Genomic DNA, 17,078 nt, shown 5'->3' with positions numbered 1-17,078 from the left:
GAAAAATTCATTTCGTCAAATCAATATTCAATCACCTACAGCTCATTTTAGAAGCTGAACCTGAGAATATGGTACATGAAAAACTTGTGCGGCTAGACCAGTTCTGCAAGAAAGTCACGGAAAAACTGCTATTTTTCGAATATTTAAGGTAAATGTCACGGGCTACCTTCGAAAAATGCCAAATGATATTCACGGTGAATATCATTTGGCATTTTTCACAGGTAGTGCGTGACATTTACCTTAAAGATTCGAAAAGTAGCAGTTTTTCCGTGACTTTTTTGCAGAACTGGTCTAGCCGCACAAGTTTTTCATATACCATATTTTCAGGTTCAGCTTCTAAAATGAGCTGTAGGTGATTGAATTTAGATTTGACGAAATGAAATTTTCAGCACTGACCCCAACAGATTTTACTGAAGATTTTCCCGAAATGATATAGGGATTTTTAGAGGAATGCCTCTAGGCGCTGTCCATAAACTACGTAGACTTTTTTTCGGCCATCTCAGACCCCCCCTCCCCCCTCGTAGACTTTTGTTCATACAAAATTTTCGAAATTTGTATGGAGCGTAGACTTTGGCCAGACCCCCCCCCCCCCGTCCCCCCCTAAGAGTCTACGTAGTTTATGGACAGGCCCCTAGGAATATGTAGTACAAGGCAGCATCCATTTATTACGTAACGCTAAAATTGACATTTTTTGACCCCCCCTCCCCCCTCCGTAACGCTTTTTTGTATGAAAACCCAACAATTTTTGTATGGGTCGTAACGCTCGGCCGTACCCCCCCCCCCTCCCCCTAGAGCGTTACGTAATTTGTGGACGGCGCCCAATCAGGGTACGAAAAACGGATCACGCCGAAAAACAAACGCTTTGTCCTAAGCGGTGCATGTTGGTAACAAAGGCGCTCCGCAACAAACGCATGTCAGACGATGAGAGTAACAAAACAAACATCGCTTGCCGTGCGTGTGCTGATATTCCGACTTTTCTTCTGAAACTTACGACCCACATGATCGAATTCATAAGCATTTGGACGAAATAAAACTCTTACAAACCTCAGAGTTGAGTTTCAGTTGTAAAACAATGCAAAAATCACGATGTGAATAGATCGAGACAAATATTCCTACCGTTTTTGTTGTGAACAAACTCGGGAGCGATTTTGTCATTATCTGCTAACGAAAAAACAAAGCGTTGTTGCGGTGCCTTCTTTGTTGCCTATTTTTCGCTTGCGGTGGCATATTCTGCGTACACTGAGTACAACAATACTCTCGGAACTCTACCGGTAATTCAGGTAGATTCGTATCGAAACTTATCTAGTAGTTTCGATTGGATATCTGGGATTCGCCTAACAGATGTTTGTAAAAGAATTCCTGGAAACAGTATCGATTGTTCTAGAAACTTCTAAAAATAACAGGAAATTACATCTAAAAACAATCGTAACGGATATATTTGTATAAAGTGTTGTAGAAACTCTTCAAAGAAATATTGCAGTAGACTTTGGATCGGTTCAAATGCGTTTTGAACTGCAAGTTCGCGAAGTTCAAACACTTTTGCAGTTAGAAGGTTCCTTTCGTTATTATTTTTTGTATGAAAAACTGCTTTCCTTCTGAAAATGCTGTCTTGTTTCAAGACAAACTCCAGAAAATCTTGAACTTTTAGTAAAAAAAACTAACAAAATGAGATATTGTGTGAATGATTAGAAAGTAGCAACTTTTGTCATAAAATCATAAGCCGTTCCTCACATTTCCACAATTCTTGATCGCTTCACCTTTTTACCGTTCCCAAGGTACCACCGGAAAAAATCCGAATGCCATTTGGTTATTCAACGTTTATTTTTTGCCTGATTTACGACATCACTCCACCGGGTGCCACCACCTTTCTAACCTTCGTGATTTCCGAAAATATAAAAACATCTTCCTCCCCAGCCCAGCACCGTAAGTATTCCACATTCGCCGGTTAGGAAGCGGGAAAACCGCAAACATGTTGCGTGACCGTAGATCGTATATTGGTCGGTTTGGCGGCCTAGCCTAGCCTGGTTGTACCGGTTCACGTCCTCCCACGTGTGATAGATAGATGTATGTATGTAACTACCTAGCTTGGGTGTACAAGGCTACATTTCCACACTATTACCCATTGTCGGAGTGGTCTGGCGGACGGGTGAGGCACTCAACGGCGAAGAAGGACCTACTGACCTATTCGATTCCGGGCTTGCACTCGCCGAAGAGATACCATCTGTGCGCGGTGTTGTTGTTTTTCCTGAGTGGCTTCGTCATTACAATGTGGTGGCACTGCTGACTGGGAGCGAAATAATATTTTGCCGGAAAATGACGTGACACGAGGTACCTTGTAGCTTCACGAGGAAAACGGTTTGCCTTTCCGGTCGGCATTTGAAAACCCGGAAACTGGGGTGTTATTAAAAGCCACATAAACTATTTGAAGTATTCGCTTTAATGGATGTGTTGTGTATTTTGAAATAATCACGTGCTATAGGGGCTCGTAAGGCAACCATTGCGGCTTTATGAGCTATAATTATAAATGTGTTTACGAGTAATCTGATACCAAAATGAGCATGTCACCACAAAAATGATATCATATCATTTGAACTTTTGGAAGAACCATACTTAAATCAGAAATAATTATCAAAAAAAACTCTTTTCAACTTCCTAAAATTTCACACAAAAATCTCAAGAATCTAATCGTAACAACAAGGAGCGACGTATATTATCGGAAGGGGCCGACAAGACCACAAAAAAAGTTTACTGACCACCTCCGAACAGCTTAGTACTTGTGAAGAACTGACAAGAAATTTTCTGTTTAATTATGTATTTAATTCATTCTGCACTAAACCGTTAAGGCGAAACTGGAAGCATTTTCTCATTTTTTCGGTTTTTGATTTTTTATTAAATAACGAAGCAATATTTTCAAAATCGATTTTCGTGCACATGTAGAGTATGGATCAAGGTATCTTCTCAATTTTTTTGAGGTGGAAAATGTTTTCCATGTTTGCAAAAACCATTGTTCAAAAATGGTTTCTGCAAAAACGAAAAACATTTTCCACTACAAAAAAAAAAATCAGAAGATACCATGATCCATACTCTACATGTGCACGAAAACCGATTTTGAAAATATTCCTTCGTTATTTAATAAAAAATCAAAAACCAAAAAGTGAGGAAATGCTTCCAGTTTCGCCTTAAGGCTTAAGCCAACAGTAGAGTAATGCGAGGCAAAAGTTCGCACCTAACAGTATTCATAAAATAATTACTGAACGAAAAGCAAAAAAAATCGTTTTTCTTCGTTAAACGCTTCCCTATCATGTTACCTTCAAAACGTAGTACTAGATTTTTTTCGCGTTCCTTCTGTAGTTACGGGGCAAAAGTTCTCACCATGTGCGAAGAATAGTTTATTGTTGTGAAGTTTAATTCAAGTTCATCCTTTCACTCAAGCCTTGACATGTGTTTCTTTCTATTCATGGCATTACATGCCAACTGGAACACGACCTGGTTCTCAGTACAGTATATTTTATGAGTACATACTTCCACAACTTGTAACTAAGAGTTTTTCTTTCGAGCGTTACTGAAGTTGTCGAAATACATTGTGGGGTAATTATAGAGCACAAAAAAAAACTTAAAAAAAATCAAATATGCTGCGAAACTATTGAACGGCACCGCAATCGAATTTAACTTCCGTCAGCATGGTGACGAATTATAACTGTGAATTTATAAACAAAGCTATGAAAGAACCCAATAAAGTAGATCAACATAAGACTCCCAAAAGCATACAAAGGGTGACACGAGTTTGGCGAAAAATAATGTTTCAAAATGTTTTTTCATCCATTTTTCATATTTTGTTTTAAATAGGCGAACACAATGATTGCCTTATAATCGACCTTCTTCCAAAACCAAATTTAAACCCTCTGTCGGGATTTGAGGGTGCAAACTGCAAAAATTATGAAATCTAGTGCGAACTTTTGCCCCACTTTCGTGGCTTTACCAATGTTTCTTTCTGCAAGAAGCACAAGTAATTTTTTGTTCATTCAAATACACCTCTCGAAATACCATGGAATAACGGTTCTCCAACATCAAGGGGATATGAGATTCTTCTTCTTCCTCCTGTTACTACAAATTCTTCTTCCAAAAGGTCCCAAAATTACATCAAAACAGCTAGAATCATGCTTGTGACGTACAAGGCAAAACTGCACCAGAACGCTCATTTATTTGCTACTCGAAATCCTTCGTTACCAAGCGCTTTGAGAAGCTTAATCTTTTTCTAATCCCTCCTATTACCCAAGCCTTCGAATGCGAAAGGAGTTGGCTGGAGCTTGATTGGAAAAACTTAAGTCTTTGAAAAGAGTTACTTGGAACTTAGAATCGAGGAAGTCCCAAATCATACTGAATCGATCAAACTTTTTCCACTCTGGTACGCCACGGTTCCGAATGCGAGTAACTTTGGCATGAATCTAGAAAAATATAAATGCATTGCGATCAACTTTTCCTCATCCGACTAAGTCACGTCTTCGAGTGCGAAAGAATTTGACCGGATCTAGGAAGGCCAGTTGATCGCTCCCACATTCGATTTGGACCAGTCGATTTTAATTATCTACCACTCAATCCTCCGAGTATCAGTAAGTACAGGGGATAGACAAAATGATCGGGACAGGCAAAATTTTCACTTTTCAAAAAGTGTAGAACTAGCTGTAACTTTTCGAAAAGTGCATCAAATATTCTCAAATGTTTACTATAAGTTCATCAACTAGTTATGTATCAGTGGTTCAGATTTAGAAAAGATCGGGCCATTCTCCACGAAGTTATAAAGATTATTGAAAAAGGTAAAATTATCCGATAGCCAACGTTGAGCTGTTATATCTCTGGATTCAATGAACCGAATGCAATGAAATTTTGGCCATTTATGACTTGTTATATAATGAGCTATGAAAAACCATTGACTTAATTTAATATTTTTAACACGGAAGAAAATTATAACGATTAGATTATTTTTCACCAAATTATCCAAAATATCAACATCGTTTCAAAATTCAAGATGTATATTATAGTTCATTTAATTTCCCTCTAATTAACTAATATATAAATGTGTTTTGAAGGAAAGTAACAACATAGCCACCAATAAAATGAAAAAATAATAGAATGCATATTAAAAATGGACCATTTTACTAAAAAATCGTGAAAAAAATAAAATCGCTATAATTTTGTCTCTTGTTAAAAATTTCAAATTAAGTCAAATGTTTTCCAGAGTTCATTATATAAGTCATAAATGGTCAAAATTTTATTACAATCGGTTCATTGAATCCGGAGATATAACAGCTCCAAGTTGGTCACCGGATAATTTTACCTTTTTCAAGAATCTTTATAACTTCGTGGAGAATGGCCGGATCTTTTCCAAATTTGAACCACTGATACACAACTAGTTGATGAACTTTTTTTTTTTTTTTTGCTAGGTTTCTAGCTGCACTCTGAATAGAGTTGAATCCTCTACACTAGACCCGAAGATAGAAAAGAGTACGTAATCTTTCAGAAGCAGTTTGCCAGCCGTACGCGGAAAATGATATCCATTAAGACACTGTTGCAACTGACTCAGAAAGTTACGGTAGAAGGTTGGAAAGTTTTCAATTGGTCAGTCAGTCATGATTTGCCTATGTAGTGTTATGGTCACACGGTTTGTGTTTGTCGCCTTGTTCGATTTTGTGGTATGGTACAATATGTTTTTCTTCTCGTTAAGTCAGTTGTCTTTTTTTTTTTTTCATCGAATCAATCAAACTCTGTATGTTAAAATATAGTCGATCCTGTGTCAAATTGTTTTCTTGATTTCGCTAATCATTTTCTACTTCTCTGTGTTCATCTCTTGTGTCCTTAAATTGCCATCGGTCCAAAACCCACAGAAACATGCAACTGAACTTCTGATATTTTTCTGTTGGTGTCAAAATACCATCTAAGAGATAAACAAAAATACGTCAAGTTGGTCAGTTGATTGCAATAAAATTTTAAAATAATAAAGATTGCTTGTCAACTACTATGTATTCGTCCCCCTACAAATACTATGAAAAATGTTCAAATTCGTTCAATTGTCCTATCTGTCCTACCTAGATAAAGCATGTCATTTTCTCAACCGTAGCCTAGAAATGTCAACCTACCTGTCAACCTCATACACAAGTAACGTTGTTCAGTTAATAAAAAGCAGTCAGTTTTTGTCCAAAATGTCACGTCGAACGCATTGACGTCAACAATGCGTTTAAGTGTTCGCACGTTAGCTTCGAATCTATCAGCACAATTAAGTGCTGCAAATCTCCTTCCCACTATTAATTCTTCGGTCGATTTTAATTGCTTTATTTAAAGAAAATATGACCAACTAACATTCTAAAAATTCGAAAAAGCGACTATGACATTAATGAATTACTAATCAAAATCAACCGAGAAACGTGGGAAATAGAGCCCAAGCAACATTTTGAAGTCAGCTGGCTGTAGAAGGTTCCAAAATCTGTCACAAATCCTACAATACATTTATTAGGATTTGTAACGATCATCAAAACCTTCTTAAATCCAACCGACTTGGAACTATTTCATGGGAATAGACTCTAATGAGCCCTGGCGGATCCTTCATGTTTATCGAGCATGTCTGATGCATATGATCAGCCATACTCCATCTGCAGCAGCCGGTTCGTTATGAACCGTTGGAGGCGCATTAAAGTGTTAAAAAGGTGATATGTTTCACTAAAGAACACTACATTACAATAATCAAAATGAAACTCCTTCACTTTAATACCGTCAACCCCTGCGAACTTGGCCAGGGATACACAACTAGTTGATGAACTTACAGTAAAAATGAGAATATTTGAAGCTCTTTTCGAAAAGTTACAGCTAGTTGAACATTTTTTGAAAAGTGTAAATTTTGCCTGTCCCGATCATTTTGTCAATCCCCTGTAATTTCGGTCGTCGACAGTTCATTCAGTGCGTTTCTCTTGCCTGTTGATCGGCACACGCGGAATCGAATACCGTCTCCCTTCGCAACGGTAAGTGCCCCGTCGTCAATAAATGGTGGCTCCAGAGAGGAAGAGCTACTGCCGCCAACATTTTGGTGGCGCCAGAGAGGAAGAGCTACTGTCGCCAACAACGTGACTTAACGTTGACGTGACAAATCCTAAGATGCTCTTGGAGAGTTGTTTTTAAATGTCTCTTAAAACTTGTACTTCCCAAATTGTCCTCAAGGCGAATTGCTCTCTCCTTGTAGAATTCTACAAGTGCACGATAAACGATAATTTGTCAGTGTTGTTTCTGATGCAGCTTTTATGTCGACAAATAAGTTTGGTGAATTAAATTGAAAAAAAAAAACACAATGAAAATGACCCATTATTGTAATCGGGATTAATTTATTACACAAATTAGAAATATTTCCGTGGTGTAACAAGGATGCCAAATGCCAAGCAAAATTCATCGTATATATGTTGCAAGATACTTTCAAAAATTGCAACGCGCTTCCATTATAATACACTAATAAAATATTTAAAAATATTATTCCTGGTCATGAGAACATCGTTCATGAGTTTTCTCAACATGGCTTCCATTGAAATCTAGGCCGGTGCGGTCGGTCCATTATCTATGGTTTTAATCAACATCACCATAAGATCGTCTTAAATTTCTTTCAACTCATGCCAGAGCTAGAAGCATAACTCAAGAATACTAGGATTTATAACGTTCTCAATGCAGCCTGGTTGGCATCCATCAAGAACGTCTTAACCCTCGAGCGATCGCGCTGTTGTATTTTGTACAACACGTTGAAAAAATCTCGCTTTTTGTACTCAGCATTAGCGTGGTTCTGACGCAGTTAGCCAACCGCGCGAGTTACGGAAGGTTAAATTTATTTCATCTTAAGCAAGGGTAAGAAGTATTACTTAAGAGTACTCTGGTTTATATCGTTCTTGATGTAGGTTTATGTTAACTCCACCGAGAACGTCGTACATTATGTACGCCAAATTGTAAACAAATAATAAATTATCGCACCGCGGTGGATTTTGTGAATCTCGTCCGATGAATTTAATCATCATCCCGGTACTGTTGCCAACCAGGCAGACCTTTTTCGATAACCGGCCTTGATGCGGTGCAGTGCCTCATTCCTCCGGTCAGCATTTCCAACAGGTAAGAAGTTGTTGATTTTGAAGATCGATTGGAACCCCGATTGCACGGGAATCGACGACCTGGATGACCAAACCCACCTTATTGCGGATGCTGCAACCGGAGGAACTTGACACTGCACCACGTCGCGGTTGGGTTTCCGGGTAGGATTGGCAGCAATAATGGAACGATGAGAATTAAAATCCGATGCTTGACTTTTTTCTTGTATTTTTCATGTACCAAACTGTTCTCATGCGAGAACGGTTGCTCTTGATCAAGATCGGATGGTTGAAGATAACTACAAGAGCCTTATAAAACTGAAAATAAGTTCAACAGTTCTTGTTGTGTTTATGGTTTAACGAACTGAACCTCAAGTAATCTTGGAGGTGTTTTTAAAACCACATATTGGCGAAGAATAGTTGTGCTCAGGGGCCTCCAGTTAGCCTAGTGGTTAAGGCTATAGATCGCCAATCCGGAGACAGCGGGTTCGATTCCCGTTTCAGTCGGGAAAATTTTCTCGACTCCCTGGGCGTAGTGTATGGTTGTACTTGCCTCACAATATACAAATTCATGGAATGGCAGGCAAAGGAAGCCCTTCAATTGATAACTGTGGAAGTTGAAGCGAGGCCAGCCAATTCGCAGTGGGGACGTAGAGCCATAAAGAAGAAAGAAGAAGAAGTTGTACTCAGCTGAAACTACGATATGATCAACTAGAATATGCAATGTTCCGATAAAACTATCATAAAAACAAATAAAACCAAATAGAATCAAGATTGTTACTTGGACGTTATATATGGAGAGTGATATGCCGACTAAACCAATAGAAGAAGTACAGACGGTCAAGCTTCGGGCGATCTGCAGATTTAAGGCCTCGTGTTGAGGAGAAGCGTTCGTGGATCAAAGCAACACTACGGTTCTGCTGGCATATCGAAAGTAGGTAATCTAATATTGAGACACTTGTCACACTATGTAGTTATTTAAATCATTCTACAATAAAAATTAAATAAAGAAGTCGTTGCCCATTAGAGGAGTTGTTTTGCAATAGGGAAGTGTAACCATCTCGGCAGGGGTCCTATTTTGGGCACTTTTCCGCTATAACTATAACACAATTTTTGGAATGCGATGAGATATGTATAGTATCTAGCCGTGCACAAAATTTCAAGTCAATTGGTTTGGAATTGACTGAGTTATAGCGAAGAGTGCCCAAAATACCGGCCACTGCCCAAGTGGTTCGCTACCCTAGTTGTTTAACATTATACTAAGACGCTCATTTAAATTACAAATGCAGAATGCAATCTTCTGTCAGTTGATGGATTGGCAAAACAAGAAACTTATATCTATGAAGGAAATCTGTTGTGTTTTCCAGTTGCAGGATGAGAATGAAATCATTTTATCTAGAAAATCCCGCAGTTCATAAATATGGATGCAATCGTGGAATAATATGGAGCTAGAGAACAACCACACTATAAATCAATTACAGTCTGCGGGATTCCCAGGTCTTCCGAATGTGTTGTACGTGATTTTGTTTTGTGATTTTTCGTGTACCAGTCTCATCAGACTGTGAGGATTAGAGTTATTAGACATAAAACAGTTTGGCGAAATGGATACGTACTTGGCATATTCAAAGTTTTTTTCTATGACACATTCCATTATTCTAAAACGTCCTTAGGCAAAATGATACAGAACTAAACGAGATTTGCATCAACCGCAGAGTTCATCGTATGAGTTTCTCAAATTAACTCTACCAAAAGGCAACGAACTTTGCGGGCAAACCTACCGACCCAGATCCGCAAGTGATTCTCTACAAACATGCGTGGGCAAAGTGCACAACTTAATCTAATCGTTTTCAAATGTAAACCAGCTGTGTAAAACAGAACCATACATTGCCTTTCTCAATCGGAGATGATTGCCACCTTACCATTCCAATGAACACAGACGGCACAGTACAACGCGCGCGTTCGAATATATTGAGAAAGAAGCAGGAAGCAAACCAGCTGCTGTACACCTTTCATAGATGCCTAGCCAGAGCTACGGTGGTAAGTTTGGTCTGGTACACGCGGCCTATTACATAAACACACGGCGCAAGCAACAAACACCGCGTTCGGGGAGTTACAGAAAGCGAACTCCGAGATTGCAAGTGCCGTTTGGTCATTAATTTTGGTTTACATTATTACATCCAACAGATGCAATGATTTGTAAAGAAAAACAAAAACAGAAACAATTTTAAGTCATCGGAAGATCTGTAGAAGAAAGTGAAGATGCTTATGTTCTTCTTCTTCTTCTTTATGACTCGACGTTTCCATTGAAACTTGACCTGCCTACTCTCCAACTTAGTGTTCTTTGAGTATTTCCACACTTATTAATTAAAGAGTTTTCTTTGCCTGCCATTGCATGAATTTGTATATTGTGAGGCAATTACAATGATACGCTATGCCTTGAGAGTCGAGGAAAATTTTGTCTGGATTGACTATCCATAGTCTTAACCACTAGGCTAACTGGAGATCCGCGAAATTTGTATGGAGCGTAGACTTTGGCCGGGGGGTCGTCCCCCCCTAAGAGTCTACGTAGTTTATGGACAGGCCCTTAAGTAAAAAAAGGAAGGTAACCGTGAGGTAAGGTCCTAGCAGGTGTTTCAGTGAACTTGTTTGGAGAATTTATGACGAAGTCCATGGAGGAATTTTGACTTCTGAACAATCCATGGAGTAATCCCTAGATGATTTCTTTTAAGGGGTCATCCATAAAGTACGTCTCGCTTTTAGGGGAGAGGGGGGTCCAACGAATGTAATAAGTAGGAAAACCCCGTACGTAGGGGGGGGGGGGTGGTAGGGGTGGTCGAAAATACTCAATTTTAGAGTGACGTACTAAATGGATGCTCCCTGTGGAGTTGTGGCAGTGATTTTTGTGACAAATTTCAGATGTAACTTCTTATAAACAGCATTCCAGGTATAATTATTTAATTCAGTTATCTAAACAAGAACATATCAGGTATGATTACTATGATTACAATAATGTTCCTGACAAGACTGTAACTGAAAAATATGTAATGCTTTTAAGTCTTACAAAAATCTTGAAATCGGGGTCCGTGGCATAGTTATAATATAGTTATAATACCTCAAGCAGTCCTTAACATCAAACCAATAACTTGTTGAGGTATTTTATCAATACCTACAAAATACCAAAGTAAGTTATTTTCAATACCTGGATAACCGACCAATACCTTGTCTTGGTATGATACCTGACTTTGGTATGCTGCAGTTATGTGTCAGTTATTCGTTCCTGCTCGGGACTGCTTGAGATATTATTCAATTATGGAAAAATCGCTATTTGTATAGAAAATTCGCCGATTATTATTTAGGTATTGCAATACCTGATGTCATTATTCACTAGTTATGCACAGAATACACTCCAGTTATTATTTGAGGTATTTTACCTCTTATGCAGGGCTAATTAATAACTCATCCAGGTTGTAGGTATTGGGTTTTCCATACCTGAGTTTGTTATTCTTCAGCTATTTTCTCCTGCTCGGGTAAAAAGTGATTTTTCCATAATTAAATAATACCTCAAGCAGTCCTTAACACCAAACCAATAACTCGTTGAGATATTTTATAAATACTTACACAATACCAAAATTAGTTATTTTCATTACCAGGCTAACCGACCAATACCTCATCTTGGTATGATACCTGACTTTGGTATGCTGTAGTTATGTGTCAGTTATCCGTTCCTGCTCGGGATTGATTCCCAGCCCCGGCAATTTTTCGTTCCCAGGTACCTGATATCAGCGAACGGCAACTCCTAATACCCTCAAGCTGGGAAAGGAACAACCAAACATCAAAAACGTTGCCAGTTGATGTGACTATATAAGTCGGATATCCCTAGACATGTGACAGTGGGGTAGAAATCACTTCTTTCACTGATATCCGTCCCAATATGAAAAATGGCAAAATTGGCTTCTTCTTTCCAGAGATGCCTCCGGGGATTTCTCCAGGATTATGTAGGGTTCGTTCATAAACCACATAGACTTTGGGAGGGAGGAGTAGAGACGAGAGGTCTAACAAAAGTCTACCTAAACTTACAAATTTTTGTATGAACGAAAGTCTACGAGGGGGAAGGGAAATCTTGGATGACCAAAATTTGGTCTATTGGTTAATAAACGGCCCCTTGCTGGAAAATGTTACAAAATCAATGCTGAAGTTTTTGCGGTAGATTTGCAGCTGGGATTTTTTCCAGGGGTTTCATCTGGGATTCTCCTAAGGATATCTCTGAATATTCCTCCAGAAATATCTCGCAGGGATTTTTTCAAAGATTACACCAGATTTTTTCTAGGGTTTTCTACTAGAATTCTTATTGGGAACCCTTTAAAAAATTTTGCTGTGAACCCTCTAGGATTTCCGGCTGGTGTTCCTCCAGAAGTTGCTCCGGGAATTCCTCCAGAAATTCTCTCGGATTTTTTTATAAGAAAATCCTCAGATAAGTCCCTAAGAAATTTTCCTGGCATTCCTCCAGTTATACCCCCGGATGTTTTTTTCTTGGGATTCCTTCAGAAACTCCTGCTGGGATTCCAACAGATTTATTTCTGGTATTCCTGCAGGACTATTCCCAGGAATTCCTACAGGTATTTACGTCTCTATAGGTATGCATCCATAAATTTCTTTAGAGAAATCTACAATAATTCTTCTTAGAATAACTTTGTGGATTCAACCAGGAATTTATCTAGGGATTTTCCTACAGATTATGTAAGAATTTCTTCTTAGGATTCATACAAAAATTCCTGATGGTTCTGCTGGGATTTTATGCTAAAATATCTCAAACCATTTCTGCTTGTATTCTTTCGGGAATTGCTTTAGATGCTCCCCAGAACTTTTTTCCAGGAATTCATCCATGGATTTCATCGAGAATTTTATCTGGAATACTAACAGGGATTTCTTCAGAGTTTCCAATAGGAATTCCTCCACTAATGCTCCTAGGAATTACTCCAGGATTTTATTTTTCAGGAATACCTTTAGGAATTTCTTGAGATATGTATTTCCATAGGGATTTCTTCAGAAATTATGGAAGTGATTTATCCGGGAGCTCAAGAGGTTTGTAGAAAATTACTTACGAGATTCCTACGTTCTGGAATAGCTCGAGTAAATTCTTCAGGAATCCTTTCAATGATTCCTCTTGAAATTTTTAGCGGTTTTCTATGGATTCTTCCACAGATATACATACCTCCAAGGATTTCTCTAAGGATTCCTTTAGAAATTGTGCTTACTGCCGTGATAAGCATGCTTTCCCGTTACCGGCGTAACCGCTCTCAGTAAAAAGTGTGTGAAATAGACACACGGTCGCTGATGTTTCTGCAGGACACTGAAGACGACCTTACAGTTGAAGTCCAAATACGTATCTGTCAAAGGATGCAAATTCTTGCCGCGCTGATGCCGCAATCCCGCTGGTCTCGAACACATCTGTTCGCCGGGATCATATATGATCTTTTCAAAGGATTATTGAGCTCTAGGAGGAACTCCCGTGAAAAGTACTGTATGATCTTTGAACGGACGGGAAAATCCATGTGTGATCTCCCAGAGAATTCTAGCTTGGGCTTAAGCATGATTCACCGCCCGTAGGGGTTCATTCACAAATGTCATAACGCCAAAATTAGCCATTTCTGACACCCACCCACCCCTTCGTAACACTATTTGTATGGGGAGATTTTTTTTCTGTTCGAGCTGTAACACCACGAAGGATACCCACCCACCCCCTCCAACGTTATGACATTTGTGAACAAGCCCTAGATGCTACTGCAGTATCGCCAGACCAGCTACACTCACACAAGGAACCAATGAGATATCTGCCGGGGACTAACAGACATCTTCAGTGTGTGAGCGTTGGTGATCTTCTATTTTTAGGTGAAAATGGCGCCTGTCACGTTAGGTTGCAGGTCAATGTGGGGAAGGGTAAGGAAGTGATGATTGCAATCGTTTGTATCCACATCTGACCAAATATACCTCTGCGTCAGCACAAATTCATGCGGATGTCGGAGTGTTGGTGGGACTTGGTTGGCAGAAGGTTCACACATTGGTGTGTGGATACCAGGGTAAGGGATAAGGTGATAGAATTGTGTGTTTTAATTATTCTGTGCGGCACAGTTCGCTTGATTGCATAACTTGTAGGCGTTATCTAATAGGATTGAGACCCTGTGCTGTGAAAGTATTTGGGAGAAAGGGAAACGGCTTTTTACAACCCGTTTCTGTTCTAGCGATGGCTATGAACATGTGCATATACATTAGTTGTATAGGTATGTAGAGAGGAGGGAGAAAGTAACGAGCCTGGATAAAACAAAGAGGAGAAACATCAAAATTGGAACAGTCGATCTAGTGTCATCCCCATAGTTCCAATCGAGCAGGAGACCTGTCAAAACAAACGACAAGGATTCTCCACTTTGGTATACTCGAGACACTTTAGGAGAAAGTATATAGAAAGATACAAAGTAGGAGGAAAGGGACGGGCCAGGGATTGAACCCAGGACCTTCTGCATATGAATCAGAAGCGATAGCCACTAGACCACCAAGCCCGTCTTCGTGTGTGATCTCCTTGAGAAATCTATTAGAGAAACAGCTTGGGATTTTTTAAATTCTTTCGAAGAATTCCTGGCGGCATCTTCAAAAACACTCCTGAAGGAATTTCTAGAATTCATGGAGTTTAAAGCTTCCTAAGAATTTCCTTGATGGATATCGTCAGAAATTATGAAGATTTTGTTTGACCAAATTCCAAGAGATTTTTGGCAGAGTTACCGAGAACTTTTTAAGAAATTCAGAGACAGCTTCGGAAGGATCCGTCTTTTTTTTTTGACAGTCCATGGAGAAATTCGTGAAAGATTGCTTAGTATATTTTTTGCAGAAATCCTGGAGAGACTACGGCTCAAGTTTTAGTAGAAATTGCAAGGTTTCTAAAAGTTTGGAAGCTCTAAAATAAATGTCTACGAAAATTTATTCACAAATTCTATGGGAATTCCTGTTATAATTCCGCACGGGATTCTTTGGAAATTCATACATAATTTTTATATTTGAATATTATTGAAGGTTTTGCCAGGAATTTCTTTGGATTTTTGAGATATTTCGACTAATTTCTTTCAAAAACATATTCCTATGTTACCGTTTTAATAAAGCTAATAGCTAATAGGCATACTTTAGGAAAATAATCAATCTTCAGACAGTGAGGCGATTCCTAATCCCCGATTTTAAACATAAGAACAAAAAGCAAAGTGTTAATAGTCCACTATGAAACACGGACACATCGTAATCTAGAATCATCTGAATCTTCAGTCTCTCCCTGCGGAACACTTCCGGCTGTGTCCCGGGCACACCACTCTCCGTCCTCATTCCAAATCATGCCGCGATTTCCCTGGGGTGTTATCTAAGCAGCGGCCTGGCACAGCGTTCTTCTTGGCTCCCGTTCTCAACACGCTCATGAATAAACAACACCTCGCGCATCAAATTCGAGTGCTAATATTTTTTTTCATCCTTCACCATCTTTTCTTGCATTCCTCCGGGAGACACAAATGGACGGACACGCTTTCTCCCTCTAGTTGCGTCTCAGCCCCATTCTTCGAAGTATTCTTCTTCTGCACACACTTTAAATCACCTGATTTCCAAAACCACTGATATCTCGTCCCCTGTCCACTAATTCTATATCCGGATATCCACCCGTGATTGGAATAAAACGGGAATTCCTTTTCGGGGAAAGGCACCTCCTATTGTAAACTGCACCTTGTAACACTGAAGAACTGGGTATGCAAGAACTTCTTTTCACACACCACGCGACAACGAACACAGAATCCAACACGTCCGACACGTTCGGTCGCAGAATACGTTCTGGTTCTCCGATCCGATCCGACCGACTCCGACGTCGTTCGTTTCGTTCACTACGCTAGCTCCGACCACTGACGAATCGCGAAAAAAACGTAATCTGTTTCGCACTCGAACAACACCGTCGTCGACCACCACGGCACGGCACGGACGGGGAGAACGCGTTCCGATGCAGCAACAAAAGGAGTCTGCGCCGGATGGGATGTGGGTGGTACGCGGGGGTGGAAGCGTCGTCGTGCGCTTAACAAAAGTAAACAACACGAAGTGAGCGAAACAAAAGAGAATCGGAGAAAACGTCAAAAGTGGGATCCGTCACATGGGCGGTGTAACGGGCGTAATATGCGGGGTTTCGGTTCGAATGGTCGAATTACACTGAAGTTTTTTTTACGACGGTAATGGTACCGCGTTATTTAAAAAAAAATCGTCGTAGATTGCGGAGATTCCTCCTGCGCGAAAATTTGTTGCGTGGATTTTTCTTGCGTGGGCCCACAGATATAAAACCAGACCACGTCCTGATGAATATTTTACACTATGTTGTTAAGTACACATTTGGTGAAAGTTTTGCATTGTAAACACACATTTATAATGCACCTTCGCTGAAAATGAGCCTAACCCTTAAAGGCGCACGACAATAAAAAACTGATTTAAAAAATAAATTAATAATTAATAAAAAAGTGAAGGTCAATTATTTTGGAGCGTTTTTAGGTATGTTGTTTTAAAACAACATTGCGCATTTAAGGGCTAATCATATGCGGGGTTTCGGTTCGAATGGTCGAATTACACTGAAGTTTTTTTTACGACGGTAATGGTACCGCGTTATTTAAAAAAAAAACGTCGTAGATTGCGGAGATTCCTCCTGCGCGAAAATTTGTTGCGTGGATTTTTCTTGCGTGGGCCCACAGATATAAAACCAGACCACGTCCTGATGAATATTTTACACTATGTTGTTAAGTACACATTTGGTGAAAGTTTTGCATTGTAAACACACATTTATAATGCACCTTCGCTGAAAATGAGCCTAACCCTTAAAGGCGCACGACAATAAAAAACTGATTTAAAAAATAAATTAATAATTAATAAAAAAGTGAAGGTCAATTATTTTGGAGCGTTTTTAGGTATGTT

At 39.4% G+C, this 17,078-nt stretch overlaps 1 protein-coding gene across 7 annotated transcripts in view; it reads right to left on the bottom strand.

Moving 5' to 3' along the window:
• The window catches only part of LOC134284008 (sphingosine kinase 2-like), an 83,216-nt gene extending 67,062 nt beyond the window's left edge, over nucleotides 1–16,154 (bottom strand). For 2 of the 7 annotated variants that reach the window (XM_062853437.1, XM_062853440.1), the window contains exon 1: nucleotides 15,733–16,154. The gene's annotated coding sequence lies outside the window, so the exon portion shown is untranslated. Of the gene's footprint in view, nucleotides 1–15,722 lie in introns of all 7 variants that reach the window. The other 5 variants (XM_062853442.1, XM_062853443.1, XM_062853441.1 and 2 more) reach the window with 3 other exon arrangements.
• Between the last annotated feature and the right edge of the window lie 924 nt (nucleotides 16,155–17,078).

Source organism: Aedes albopictus, chromosome 2 (genome assembly GCF_035046485.1).
Source record: "Aedes albopictus strain Foshan chromosome 2, AalbF5, whole genome shotgun sequence".
Taxonomy (NCBI): domain Eukaryota; kingdom Metazoa; phylum Arthropoda; class Insecta; order Diptera; family Culicidae; genus Aedes; species Aedes albopictus.
The sequence above is the reverse complement of the archived record's forward strand: the minus strand, read 5'-3'. Positions and strand labels throughout refer to the sequence as shown.